The 13,204-nt window shown below is 40.4% G+C and overlaps 1 long non-coding RNA gene across 4 annotated transcripts in view; it reads left to right on the forward strand.

Moving 5' to 3' along the window:
- LOC101907357 (uncharacterized) overlaps positions 1-13,204 on the forward strand; it is a 51,602-nt gene that overhangs the window by 17,093 nt on the left and 21,305 nt on the right. The window lies entirely within an intron of this gene.

The raw sequence follows: 13,204 nt of genomic DNA on the forward strand, positions 1-13,204 counted from the left end.
TTTTACCCTTCACTCAGAACTCCACTGGGCCTTTTAAAGTAGATTGAATCCATATGTTTCTGATTCATTTACACTTTACTCATCAGAATGTTCCCTTTTTTATGAGTGATTTGTTGTCTTAAGATGCCTTTGCAGTCTTGTTTATAAGCATGTCTTAACCCCTTAGAAACAAGATACTGTGTCTTGTTAAGCATGGGGGTAGGGGCGGAGGTGGTAAAAATGTAGCTTCAGGTCTGAGTTTGTTTTGGGTCACAAGAGGAAATGCAATGTTTCAGCAGAGCTGTTTGGTGTAAGTGTCAAGAGATTTGTCTTTTCTGCTCAGAGTATTGGGCTTCAAAGTGAATATCCATCCCCTCCTCCTAGATTGAAAACTCAGCTTCTCTGAGCAGCTGTGTAGCCCTAGGCCGATCACTTAATCTCTTTTCTCCTCAAATCCTTCATCTGTAAAATGGGGATAATAGTGGTCCCTGCCTCACAGGGCTGTTGTAGTAATAACGTGATGTGGCTGTTATAAAAGTGTGAGTCATACAGAATTAGCCAGAGTTTCTTTAAACAGTGCCAAGCCCATGCATTCTCTATCCTTTCCACCAATATGCCACCCCTCTGATTCACTTTGCTCCAATGAATCGTCCAGGACTCAGCTCAAATATCACCGATCTTAACACCTTCTCTGCTCACCAGTCTTGACCGACATTTTCTCCTCTGTGTCCCTGCAGCATCTTACACATGCCTCCACTGTCAGTCTCACCACTTGGCTTTTTTGTTTCTATGACTTAACTTCCCCCCAAGGAAACTGACATCTCCTTGAGGGCAGTAAAGTGATTTTTATCTTGGTTTGACCCCTAGGAGGTGCTCAACAATAGTTTGAAATTAAGGAGATAGAAACAGAAAACAGGACACAATGGTGCTCGCTCTTTTTTTGTACTCAGGATGAATCCAGTTAGCTCTATTTTGTGAGAACTCTGGCTTTACAAGAAAGGCGACAGATGGAGTAAAGCAGTGGAGACACTGTCTCCAAGGTGAGTGGGGTGGGGGGTGGCCAGAGAGAGAAAGGAACCAGAGAAGACTTGGGATTTGAACCATAGAGGCAAAGCCAAGTTTCCTGGAGAAGGTGGAGAGTTCATTTTGGGATGTGCTGAACATAACACTCATGTTAAACTATCTTGCAAAATATGGATGTGTGGGCTGGAGAAAGTTTGGAGCTACAGATGTTGAAACACCGAGGGAACATTTGAAGTCAGGGTGGGTCATACCATCCAGGAAGCATGGTCTCTGAGGCCTTAGAACATAAACTGTCAGCCAGTATCATTTTTTCTAGACACTTAGAGCATAAAGTTAGGTTGTTCATTAGAGACCTTTCTATAGCATTTACAACTATAAATTTCCCTCTTAACACTGCTTTCACTGCATCCCGTAAGTTCTGGTATGTTATGTTTTCATTTTCCCTTGTCTCAAGGTAGTTTCCCAATTTCCCTTGTGATTTCTTCTTTGACTCACTGATTGTTGAAAAGTATGTTGTTTAATTTCCACATATTTCTGGATTTTTCAGTTTTCCTTCTGCTATTGATTTCTAATTTCATTCCATTGTGGTTGGAAAAGATATTTTGTATGATTTCAGTCTCTTTAAAGAATCTATTAAGACTTGTTTGGGGGCCTGTCCTGGACATTGTTCGTTGTGCAATTGAGAGAAATGTGTATTGCGCTGTTGTTGGGTGGAGTGCTCTGTATGTGTCTGTTGGGCCCAACTGGTTTCTAGGTTGGTTCAAGTCTTCCATTTCGTTATTGGTCTTCTGTCTGGTTACTTAAAGTAGGGTATTGAGTCTCCTACAATATATTATTACAGAGCTGTCTTTTTCTTCCTTCAGTTCTTTCAATATTTGCTTTATATATTTGGACTCTGATTCCTGTTGCATATATGTTTACATTTGTTACATTTTCCTGGTGAATTGACCCTTTTATCAATATATAATGTCTTTGTCTCTTACAGTAGTTTTTGACTTAAAGTATATTTTATCTGGTATTTGTATAGCCACCTCAGTTATGTTTTGGTTACTATTTGTGTAGAATATCTTTTTCCATCTTTCACTTTCAATTTATGTGTCCTTAGATCTAAATTTCTTATAGGCAGCATAAAAGTAGATCATACTTTTTACTTTTTATCCATTCTGCCAGTGTATGCCTTTTGATTGGGAAATTTAAGCTAGTTACATTTAAAGTAATTATTAACAGGGAAAGACATGCCATTTTGCTATTTGTTTTCTGTATGTATTATAGCCTTTTTTTGTCCCTCATATCCTCTATTACTGCCTTCCTTTGTATTTAGTTGATTTTTTTTTTTTTGTAGTGACATGTTTTGATTTCCTCCTCATTCCCTTTTGTGTATATTCTGCATGTGTTTTCTTCGTGGTCACCATGGGGATTTATATTACCATTCTAAAGTTATAACAATCTATTTTGAATTGATACCAACTTAACTTCAGTGACATACAAAAACTCTACTCCTTTAAATTCTATTTGCCCCCAACTTTATGCTATCAATGCCACAAATTACATCTTTATATCTTATATACTAGTTAAGAAAGACTTTCTCCATGTATTTACCTTTACCAGAGACCAACATCTTCCCAGGGCTGTGAGTAGCTTTATAACATCCTTGCACTCCAACCTGAAGACATCCCTGCAACATCACATGTAGGGCACAACCAACCAGTGGTAATGAATTCCTTGTTTTTGCTTATCTGGGAATGTCTTACTATCTCCCTTATTTTTGAAGGAGAGTGTTGCTGAATATAGAATTCTTACATGATAATTTTTTTTTTCCTTTCAGGACTTTAAATATATCATCCCATTGACTTCTGGCCTCCAAATTTTCCAATAAGAAATTGGCTGATAATCTTACTGGGTATTCTTTATATACAATGAGTAACTTTCCTCTTGCTGATTCAAGATTTTTCTCTTTGTCTTTCAACAGATTAATTATAATGTGTCTCAGTGTGGGTCTTTTTCGTTCTATTCTACTTGGAACTCATTGAGTTTTTTGAATTCAGATTCATGTCTTTCCTTAAATATGAAGAGTTTTCAGCTATTATTCAAATAAGCTCTCTGATCCTTTTTCTCTTCTACTTTTGGGACTTCCATAATGCATATTTTGGTCTACTCGATGAGGTTCTGTAAGTTTCTTAAACTCTGTTCACTTTTCTTTATTCTTTTCTTCTTTCTGCTCATCAGGCTTAATAATTGCCAGTGTCCTATCTTTGGGTTCATTGATTGTTTTTCCTGTTCAAATTTGCTGTTGAACCCCTCTAGCTAATTTTTCAATTTAGTTACAGGTATCTCACACTTTTTGAAAGTTAGCTTTATGTCATTTCACTTTTACAAAAGACCAATATTAGTAACTGTTTTTACTAACCAAAAGAAGTCAGAAGAGAATATTCGCTTTTACAGAAAAAAAGTGAAAATAGCCTTCAGGATTTGTTTTGCAGTGAGCTATTATAGAGACAGTACTTCTCCAGGAACTACACTCAGCATCTCAGCATCAAGCCACCATAGTTTTGAACTGTGTATGTGAGCATCTGTGCTTTATCCTGATTTATTTTGTGCATCCATTAGCAATATGTAACCTAAGGTAATTGCTTCTTCACTTTATGCCACTTTGGCTTATGAAAAAGTTTCACAGAAATGCTCTGCTTTCAGGGAGTAGGGGAAATCTTATTGTACTTTGCAGCTTCAGAATTCCTGTTTGGTTCCTTTACATAATTTCTGTCTCTATTCTCATTGTGCTCATATGTTGATTCCTGACTCTCCTTAGCTCTTTCCCCATGCTTCTCTTTAGCTCTTCTATCTCTATTCTCATTGTGCTCATATGTTGATTCCTGATTCTCCTTAGCTCTTTCCCCATGCTTCTCTTTAGCTCTTCTATCTCTATTCTCATTGTGCTCATATGTTGATTCCTGATTCTCCTTAGCTCTTTCCCCATGCTTCTCTTTAGCTCTTCTATCTCTATTCTCATTGTGCTCATATGTTGATTCCTGATTCTCCTTAGCTCTTTTCCCATGCTTTCCTTTAGCTCTCTGAGAATATTTTAGATGACTGCTTTCTTATGGATACAGAGAACAGATTGCTGGTTGCCAGGGGCAATGGAGAAATGAGTAAAGGTGGTCAAATGTCCTTCCAGTTGTAAAATAAATGTGTCCTGATGATGTAATGTACACTGGTGATGTAACGGGCACCATGGTAACTACAGCTAACAATACTGTATAGTATATTTGAAAATTAAGATCTTTAAAAGTTCTCATCACAAGAAAAAATACAACTCTGATGATGGGTATTAGCTAGAGTTATTGTGGTGATGATTTTGCAATATATACATATATCAAATCATTATGTTATACACCTAAAACTAATGTACTGTTATATTTCAATTATGTCTCAATACCAAATCAAACCAAATTTTGGTATAAACATTGAATTTCCTTACTAAAATTTGAGAAATTCATCTCATTTAAATGCTTTCTTCTCTGCAATCACCCTCTGTGCTTTTCCAGTCTTCTAACTTCACTGAGGTTTTCAATGGCTAAGTCAAAGCTCTCTTTTGGTAAATGTCACATTGCACTTGAAAATAATTGGGTTATTTTCAAATATCTTTTGATACTGATTTCTAACATTATTACACATTAATAAGAGAACAGACCCTGTATGATTTCAATACTTTTAGACCATGAAGGTTTTGCACCTTGTTTTATGTCCCTGGATATATTCCAATGTCTCCTGGTTTATAGTCTATGGGAACATGAACAGAATTTGTATCCTGCTATTGTGTGAAAATTGTATAAATCTTAATTATGTTAAATTGGTTCAGAATGCTTTTCAGGTCTACTATATCCTTCTACTTTTCTGTCTATTCATTCTATTAATTTTTGAGAATTTGATATTAAAACTCCAACTAAAAATCTTAATTTATCTACTTAAAAATAATTGTAATATAAGTGAAATTATATGTAAGTTTGTTCTATATTTTCCAAGTCTCCTGTAAATATGTTATCATACTTTCATGATTTAAATTAAAAAAATTGTAATGAATAAAATTTGAGAAATTCTGAATTCTCAGACACAGGTCCAAGAATCAGATAAAGGATGTGGACTGGTGTTGAAAGCAGTTGTCTCTGCACAGATGTAGACATGTGAACACCAAGAAGGAAGAGGGGTCTGAGAGAAATTGGGAGACGGGGATTGACACAGATACACTATTGATACTACATGTAAATCAGATAACTAATGAGAACCTGCTGTATAGCACAGGGAACTCTACTCAGTGGTCTGTGGTGACGTAAATGGGAAGGAGATCCAAAAAGAGGGGAATATACGTATACGTATGGCTGATTCCCTTTGCTGTACCGCAGAAACGAACACAACACTGAATGCAACTATGCGCCAATAAAAAAGAAGCAGAGTACTGGGATCATATGCTTTCTTTCTTTGTACTGGGTTTGTATTTTCAGTACTTTCTATACAATACATAAATTATTTTTAAATTTATCAGTTCGGTTCAGTCACTCAGTCATGTCCGACTCTTTGCAACCCCACAGACTGCAGCACGCCAGGCCGTCTTGTCCATCACCAGCTCCCGGAGTTTACTCAAACTCATGTCCGTTGAGTTAGTAATCCATCCAATCATCTCATCCTCTGTCTTCCCCTTCTCCGCCTGCCTTCAATCTTTCCCAGCATTGGGGTCTTTTCAATGAGTAAGTTCTTCACATCAGGTGGCCAAAGTATTGGAGTTTCAGCTTCAGCATCAGTCCTTCCAATGAATATTCAGGATTAATTTCTTTTAGGATGGACTTTTTTGATCTCCTTGCAATCCAAGGGACTCTCAAGAGTCTTCTCCAGCACCACAGTTCAAAAGCATCAATTCTTCGGCGCTCAGCCTTCTTCACAGTCCAACTCTCACATCCATACATGACCACTGAAAAAACCATAGCCTTGACTAGATGGATCTTTGTTGGCAAAGTAATGTCTCTGCTTTTTAATATGCTGTCTAGATTGGTCATAACTTTTCTTCCAAGTAACAAGCGTCTTTTAATTTCATGGCTGCAGTCACCATCTGCAATGATTTTGGAGCCCCCCCCCAAAATAAAGTCTGTCACTGTTTCCATTTTTTCCCCATCTATTTCCCATTAAGTGATGGGACCAGATGCTATGTTCTTAGTTTTCTGAATGTTGAGTTTTAAGCCAACTTTTCCACTCTCTTCTTTCACTTTCATCAAGAGGCTCTTTAGTTCTTCTTCGCTTTCTGCCATAAGGGTGGTGTCATCTGCATATCTGAGGTTATTGATATTTCTCCTGGAAATCTTGATTCCAGCTTGTGCTTCATCTATACAATACATAAATTATTTTTAAAATTATAAAAATATCTTAAGAAATTATATATTCATTGCAGATGTTACAGGACATCTGCAATCCATATTCTTTTAACAGTCAATCCAGTTAGTTTCTTTAAACCTAAAAGAAATAAAAAACAGTCCTCCAGAAATTATAGAATCATTAGGCTTTTCACCAACAGAAACTTTCTTCCACTTCAATTATTCCAAATAATTAAAGATGGGGTATTGCCTCTGAATTTTTCTCCCCCAGCCATTTATTTCTTTTAAGGAAGAACTGGAAGCCTGCAGGCTTGTTTTAGAAGGAATTCACATGTCAGATGACAATGCATGACAGGTGACAGATTTTTCTGCCAAACAGAATAGAATGAACAGGTATTCTCAGGAACTTAAGGGCACAAACTCTGTCTGTTCTGTTCTCTATTTTAACCATTTAACCAGGCTGTGGGCTTGGAAGGAGGGAGTAAATGAGTGAAGAAATGAATAAGCTAATAACTAATGTTCTCTGTGGAGCATTGTTCAAAAATAATTCTACCTGCAATACATAAAGGATCAAAGAAGATCCTCATAGAAACACATACCTTATTTACATGTTTCTCTGGAAGTTAATCAGTAACTCCTAAAGCCAGTAATTTTCACACTGGTCAACCTAGTACTAAAAAAAAATAATTGTCTGAAGTCTTCGTCTTGTATCCAATGCCTGTACTTCTCTGGCGATGGTTTCTGCCATTATTTTTTCCTTCGAGTGTTTTACTATTTCTTAGTATGCTGATGATTTTCTTTGGTTGAAAACTGAACATTTGTAAAAATGACCTCCTCTCCCAGTGCAGGCTGTCTTTGTGCCAGGGAAATCCTTAAGTAATTAGCCAGGCACAATTTGAGTCTCTGGACCATCCCATGGAAAAAGCTTAGGGTCTTCTTGGAGCATGCGTCTTGTCTGGGCTTGTGTGTGGCTTTTCAATCACCTCACATACACAGTTGCTTATAAATGTCTTGACGGTACAGAGTCTCACCTCAGTTTCTCTGTAGGACCTTAGATTGTTGATGGTGTGTCTCCACCTGTAATCCTTTGTCCCTGACACTAGTACATCCATAGTTTTCTGAGCAGTGCCAGCTGCTTCTCTCTGCTTTGGATCTGAATTAGGTGACACAGAGGCCACTCCTTCAAGCAGCCCCCAGAGAGGTTACAACCTTGCAAATCTGCTCTCTTCCTTCCCGTTCAAGGGAGGGGACTGGGAGCTGCTGTGTCCTCCAGACCAAGACCACCAGGGAGAGGGTGGGAAAAGGGCAGGCAAAAATATCCATACCACAGACTTTCCTACTGTTCTGAGAGTGGCATTTCCTTAATTGGGTGTTTGCTAGGCTGCTGTAGACCTTTGTTTTCCCATAACTCATACAAAGTTATTTTATCCAGTTTTTGGTTGGCTTTTTTTTTTTTTTTAATGTCTCCATGAGGAAATAAGGCAGTTTCCTAGTCTGCCATTTCTTTTACTGATGTTTCTCTCCATTATCATTTTTATGGCTCCTTCTCACTCCCTGCTGATGGATATCCTTGACAGATGGAAAGGAAGACAGATCAGGGCACCAGGATGACGGATGAGTTTCTCCCACAGGCAGTATCTCACTGCTTAGGAGCAACAAGCTATGAGAAGCAGAGGCCTTAAGAAGGCCAGCTTTTCCGACCTCAACCACTACCCCCAAGCATCATACAATCCTATCCCAGTGTAACTGGACCAGGTTGTGGTTTTACCATGGTTGATCCAATGGTGTCTCATGTTGGACAGGTAGCTCTGAAAAGACTCAGTTTCCCTGCAAGCAAAGCCAGACACAAGAGCATCTAGGCAGGTAGTTTATTTGGGAGGTGATTCCAAGTTGCAGAGATGAGGATGGGCGAGAGTGATAGACAAGAAGAAAAAGCCAATATGAGAACATTGCATCAGTGGCTGCTTCTGTGGCCAGGAGGGGCCCCATTCTGCCCATTGTGTTGAACTCCCCCAAGAAGCAGACAGAACCATCCATTCCCAGGAATTTCCCCAAAGAAGACTGGGGAGCTGAGCAGTTGTCCTTGGGGGCACTCAATCTTTGCTCCATCTCTCCTCTGAGCTTCGTATCCTGAGTTTACTGGGTTCCCATCTATCTCTGAGGTGTTACCCAGCATATGTAAGGCAGCAGTGGACTCTGCCATTGGTCAAGGGTGTGTGTGAGCTGGCTAAGGTGGTACTTGTGAAGACTGGGGATGCTGATGGGGAGTGGGCAGGGTCAAATGTCTTTGAAGCCTGGCAGTTGTGCTACAGCCTTGTAAGTAGATGTGTTACTCTACCAAGCAGAACTCACCAGCGTAGACGCAGCATCTCATTTCTCCTCTTCTGCCTCTCTCTTTTCTCTCTTCTATTCTTATCAAATTCCACCCATTAAAAAAGGTGTCAGTACTATAATAATACAGAATTGAATCCTATGCTTCTCCAAGGCACTGGTGGTATGCAAGTTTTCCCCTTGTTCTCAGAGTTTCCTAGTGGCTGGTAATCAGAGAGATACATCTCAATCCCAGAGGAAAGTCCTTAAGATATTCTTGGGTTTTTCGATGGTGCCTTTGCCGGGAGCCAGTGTGAGGAATTCTGCCCATGGCACCTTTCTGCGTATTGAAGATGCAGGGGAACCAGGTCATATCCCAACAGCTACGGATCTGACTAGTGACCCTGCACTGGTCTGCACTGGCTTCTCTATGGGAAACACAGCACAAAGGAGGTGCCCAGCAACCCTGTGTGCAATCTGCAGGCATTCATTCCCTTTTCCCTGAGGGTTTTTTTGGCAGAACAGCAAGCTCTCTGGCTCTGCAGCTAGAGAACATCACTAACATAACATAAACGCTGGGCAGCTGCTGGAGCTGGAGGTGGTTCATGATGAACAGCTGTGTGAGGTTTGACCTTTGGGTTTGACCTCACCACCATAGGCTGCTTTCCATTTGGGTTTAGTGCACATGAGGCATGATAACAATTAACCACATGGTTTTGGAGGGGAAGGAAATTAAAAAGGCATTTCATCTGCAGTAAAGAGAGGGGGTACAGAGAAGAAATTCTATGAATGGCAGTAGAGAGAACAGTTACTAGAACTGCTGGAGGTATGGACTATTAGGAGTCATTAGCTTTATGAGAGTCAGGACATTCACTATTACTTATGTGATTCTGCACTAAGTAACCCACTGCTAGAACACAAAACCAGAGAAGGCAATGGCACCCCACTCCAGTACTCTTGCCTGGAAAACCCCATGGACCGAGGAGCCTGGTGGGCTGCAGTCCATGGGGTCGCTAAGTCACACACAACTGAGCAACTTCACTTCCACTTTTCACTTTCATGCATTGGAGAAGGAAATGGCAACCCACTCCAGTGTTCTTGCCTGGAGAATCCCAAGGACGGAGGAGCCTGGTGGGCTGCAGTCCATGGGGTCGCACAGAGTCGGACATGACTGAAGCGACTTAGCAGCAGCAGCAGAACACAAAACACCCTGTGGCTGCACAAGTGCAGCTTTATGAAAGGACAAGGGTCAGGAGGGAGGGGGTTCTCGAGACAACTGGGGACACTGGGTCAGAGAACTTGGGATGCTCACTGGGGTTGGATATTCAGTCATAAACATCAAGGCTAAGATGTTCTGGGAAAGGTTGTCAAGACTTGGGGCTCTAAATCTTGGGAGAAGATTTTTCATGTAAGATCACTTGAAATTCCCTAGAAACTGCTTATTTCACTATAATAAAACGAACAAAAATAATCCACGTGAAAACATTAGTCTTCAGAGGTTGGAACGGCAAACACATTGTGGTTGAAGACAACAGAAAATGAATTTTGGTCGCCTTCCTTAAGCAATGCCAGCTGTGGGCTTGCTTTCTCCAAGCGAGATGGGCTCTAAGAGAAGAAAGGGCAGGGGGGCTTTCGCACCAAAGACCCCAGGTGTGTCTGGCATAAGACAACCATATTCTATTATTTCCCTCCTCAAGTCACTATTATAATTGGAGGCTGATAGTAGTGGCATCATAAATGTTTGTTCAAATAAACACCTCCATAGCTCAAAGTCTACTTGGATTAAGCAAATTAAAATGACTGAAACTGAATTCTGTGAGTTTAGTAAGCTTTCCCCCAGAGAAGGCAATGGCACCCCACTCCAGTACTCTTGCCTGGAAAATCCCATGGACGGAGGAGCCTGGTGGGCTGCCATCTACGGGGTCGCACAGAGTCGGACACCACTGAGCGACTTCACTTTCACTTTTCACTTTTATGCATTGGAGAAGGAAATGGCAACCCACTCCAGTGTTCTTGCCTGGAGAATCCCAAGGACGGGGGAGCCTGGTGGGCTGCGGTCTCTGGGGTCGCACGGAGTCAGACACGACTGAAGCGACTTAGCAGCAGCAGTAGCAGCAGCAGTAAGCTTTCCCACCCACTGTGTTCGGAGGTAGTTTTTAAGAGAAGTTGATCAAAAAGCTTCCAACGGTGAATGTGTATGTCTTATGGCACAACTTAGGGATGGAAAGCATGCTCACTGGTGTCAGAGCTGAGCTTCTGTCTCCACTGTTTATTAGTTGTCTGACCATGGGGAAACTTGTTTAGCTTCTTTAAAGCTTAGTTTCATCAATTATAAAATGGATACAGTAATTGCACCTACCCTGTGGAATTACAGAGATTAAACAGGATAATTCTCATAGAATGCTTAGCACAGTATTTCACACAGAAAAGGCACTCAATGTTCGATGCAGTTGGCCATCAATATCCTCCTCTTCCTTTTCCTCTTCCTCACCTGGAACAAGGATGGGTAAACTATGACCTACAGCCAGTTTTTATAAATGGTTTTATTAGAACCCAGCCATGTCCATCTGTTTACACATTTCCCAGGGCATACATATTACAGTGCAGAGCTGAGTAATTGTGGCAGAGATTGTTTGGCTGGCAAAGTCTAAAATATTTAGTCTGACCCTTTGAAGAAAAACTTTGCTGACCCCTGCTCTAGAAGAAAAAAAAAGAATCTGGGGAAGCGTTCATGCTTTTCTTGATCTTGATTTACAAGGGTAACTTTGGTTGGGAGGAACTAGATGAATGAGCCTATAAAGAAACAGAATATTATGTTTTCCTCATAGATTTCCAAAATATACTAAAGGGTAGAGATGAAGAAACACTAAGAGAGAAAGGTGGGACCTTTTCATTTGAACACTGTACCCCAAGAGGAAAGACAGAGGTAGAATCTTTCAGCTTAAAAGAAAAAACACAGAAGCAAGCAGAGAATTTCTACTGACTTAGAGGATAATTATTTCAATGGGCATTGAACATGTGTTAAGTTATTTTATTAAGATAGAAGTTTCTGTTTCTGAGTCCATGGATGTAATATGGAGAAAGTCATAGACCAGGTATAGCATGGAAGTATTGGCACATAATAACAGATAGAGTATTTGTTCCCAGTAATCTTTTATTCCTCCTTTACATCTGAGTCAAATGCCAAGTACAGTGGAATTCCTGGTCTTCTAAAATTCTCTTTTTAGACCCATAGGTGAGAAAATCCTCTTAAAACTCACTTGGAGAAAAGCAGGGACTAAAATTGGAAACTTAGCAACAGATTGGAAAGAGAATGAAAAAGGACCAGAAATGATACCTGAAAGATTAAAGAAAAACTGCTTTAGGAAAATCAGCTGAAAGAGAGGGAGGAACAGAAGGAACTTTCCCAGGGATCGAGGACTCTCTAAAGAAGAGATCCAGGTCAGGAAGGAGCACAAGAGCAGGATTAGGGTTAAGACCAAGAAATTGGCCAGCCTCAGCTTGCCTGCAATGCCCCCTCTGGTGCTGTGCTAAGTGCTAAGTTGCTTTAGTCACGTCTGACTCTTTGCAATCCCATGGACTGTAGCCTGCCAGGCTCCTCTGTCCATGGGATTCTCTAGGCAAGAATACTGGAGTGGGCTGCCATTTCCTCCTACAGGGAATCTTCCTGACGCAGAAAGCACACAAGAGTTGAGCCAGGATCCCTTTTTATGGGAGTGTCCTTCTTCTGGTCCAAGATGCTATGTTAGGTGACCTTGCTTCCCATTGATCATCCAGAAGGAATGATGGACGATCATTAGCACCCTGCACTTTTGCTCGTCTGTTTTCCAACTACTCTACATAAACCTAAGACTACACTGGGACATACCCTGTGGGCACTTGGTGATTGTTTCGAAGTTATTTAGAAATTGGTGTCCAGAAGTTCCCAGATATTTCTCTTTCTCTCTTAGATTTTTCTAAAATGTATGGCCGTGATCACAGTGCCTGCAGAGCAGAGGCTTCATGCAAGGCAGCTACTGTTATTTTCATTGTTGAAACCCAACCAGAAACTTTGGTTTTTGCTATTTAATAAAGACGTTCTGTTTGTTTCTTTATAGCAAGCAAGCAAAAAGCAGTTGTCTAAAAGTCAGTGTAACTTTCAGATTCTCACCCTTAGAAAGTCCTAATCTCAAGTGAAGTGAAGCCGCTCAGTCATGTTCGGCTCTTTGCGACCCCATCGATTGTAGCCTACCAGAACTGCTCCATACGTGGGATTTTCCAGGCAAGAGTACTGGAGTGGGTTGCCATTTCCTTCTCCTTAAGCTCTCTCTTTTTCTCAATCTGTGATAAACTCCTTACGTGGCGATTTGCAGAAGGAGCCACTGCCTGAGACCATTCATGAGATACACATGTACAACCCCAACATGATTTTTGTTTCTAATTCTTGAATGAATGTCCTAAAATTCCCCACATCATAAAACCCCTCCACCAGCTCTTTCTTGTCCAGGAACACTGTGATTGCTCTTCTGTAGATTTGTAGGATAAAAGAAATTTGA

The sequence above is a fragment of the Bos taurus genome, chromosome 29 (genome assembly GCF_002263795.3).
Source record: "Bos taurus isolate L1 Dominette 01449 registration number 42190680 breed Hereford chromosome 29, ARS-UCD2.0, whole genome shotgun sequence".
In the NCBI taxonomy this organism is placed as follows: domain Eukaryota; kingdom Metazoa; phylum Chordata; class Mammalia; order Artiodactyla; family Bovidae; genus Bos; species Bos taurus.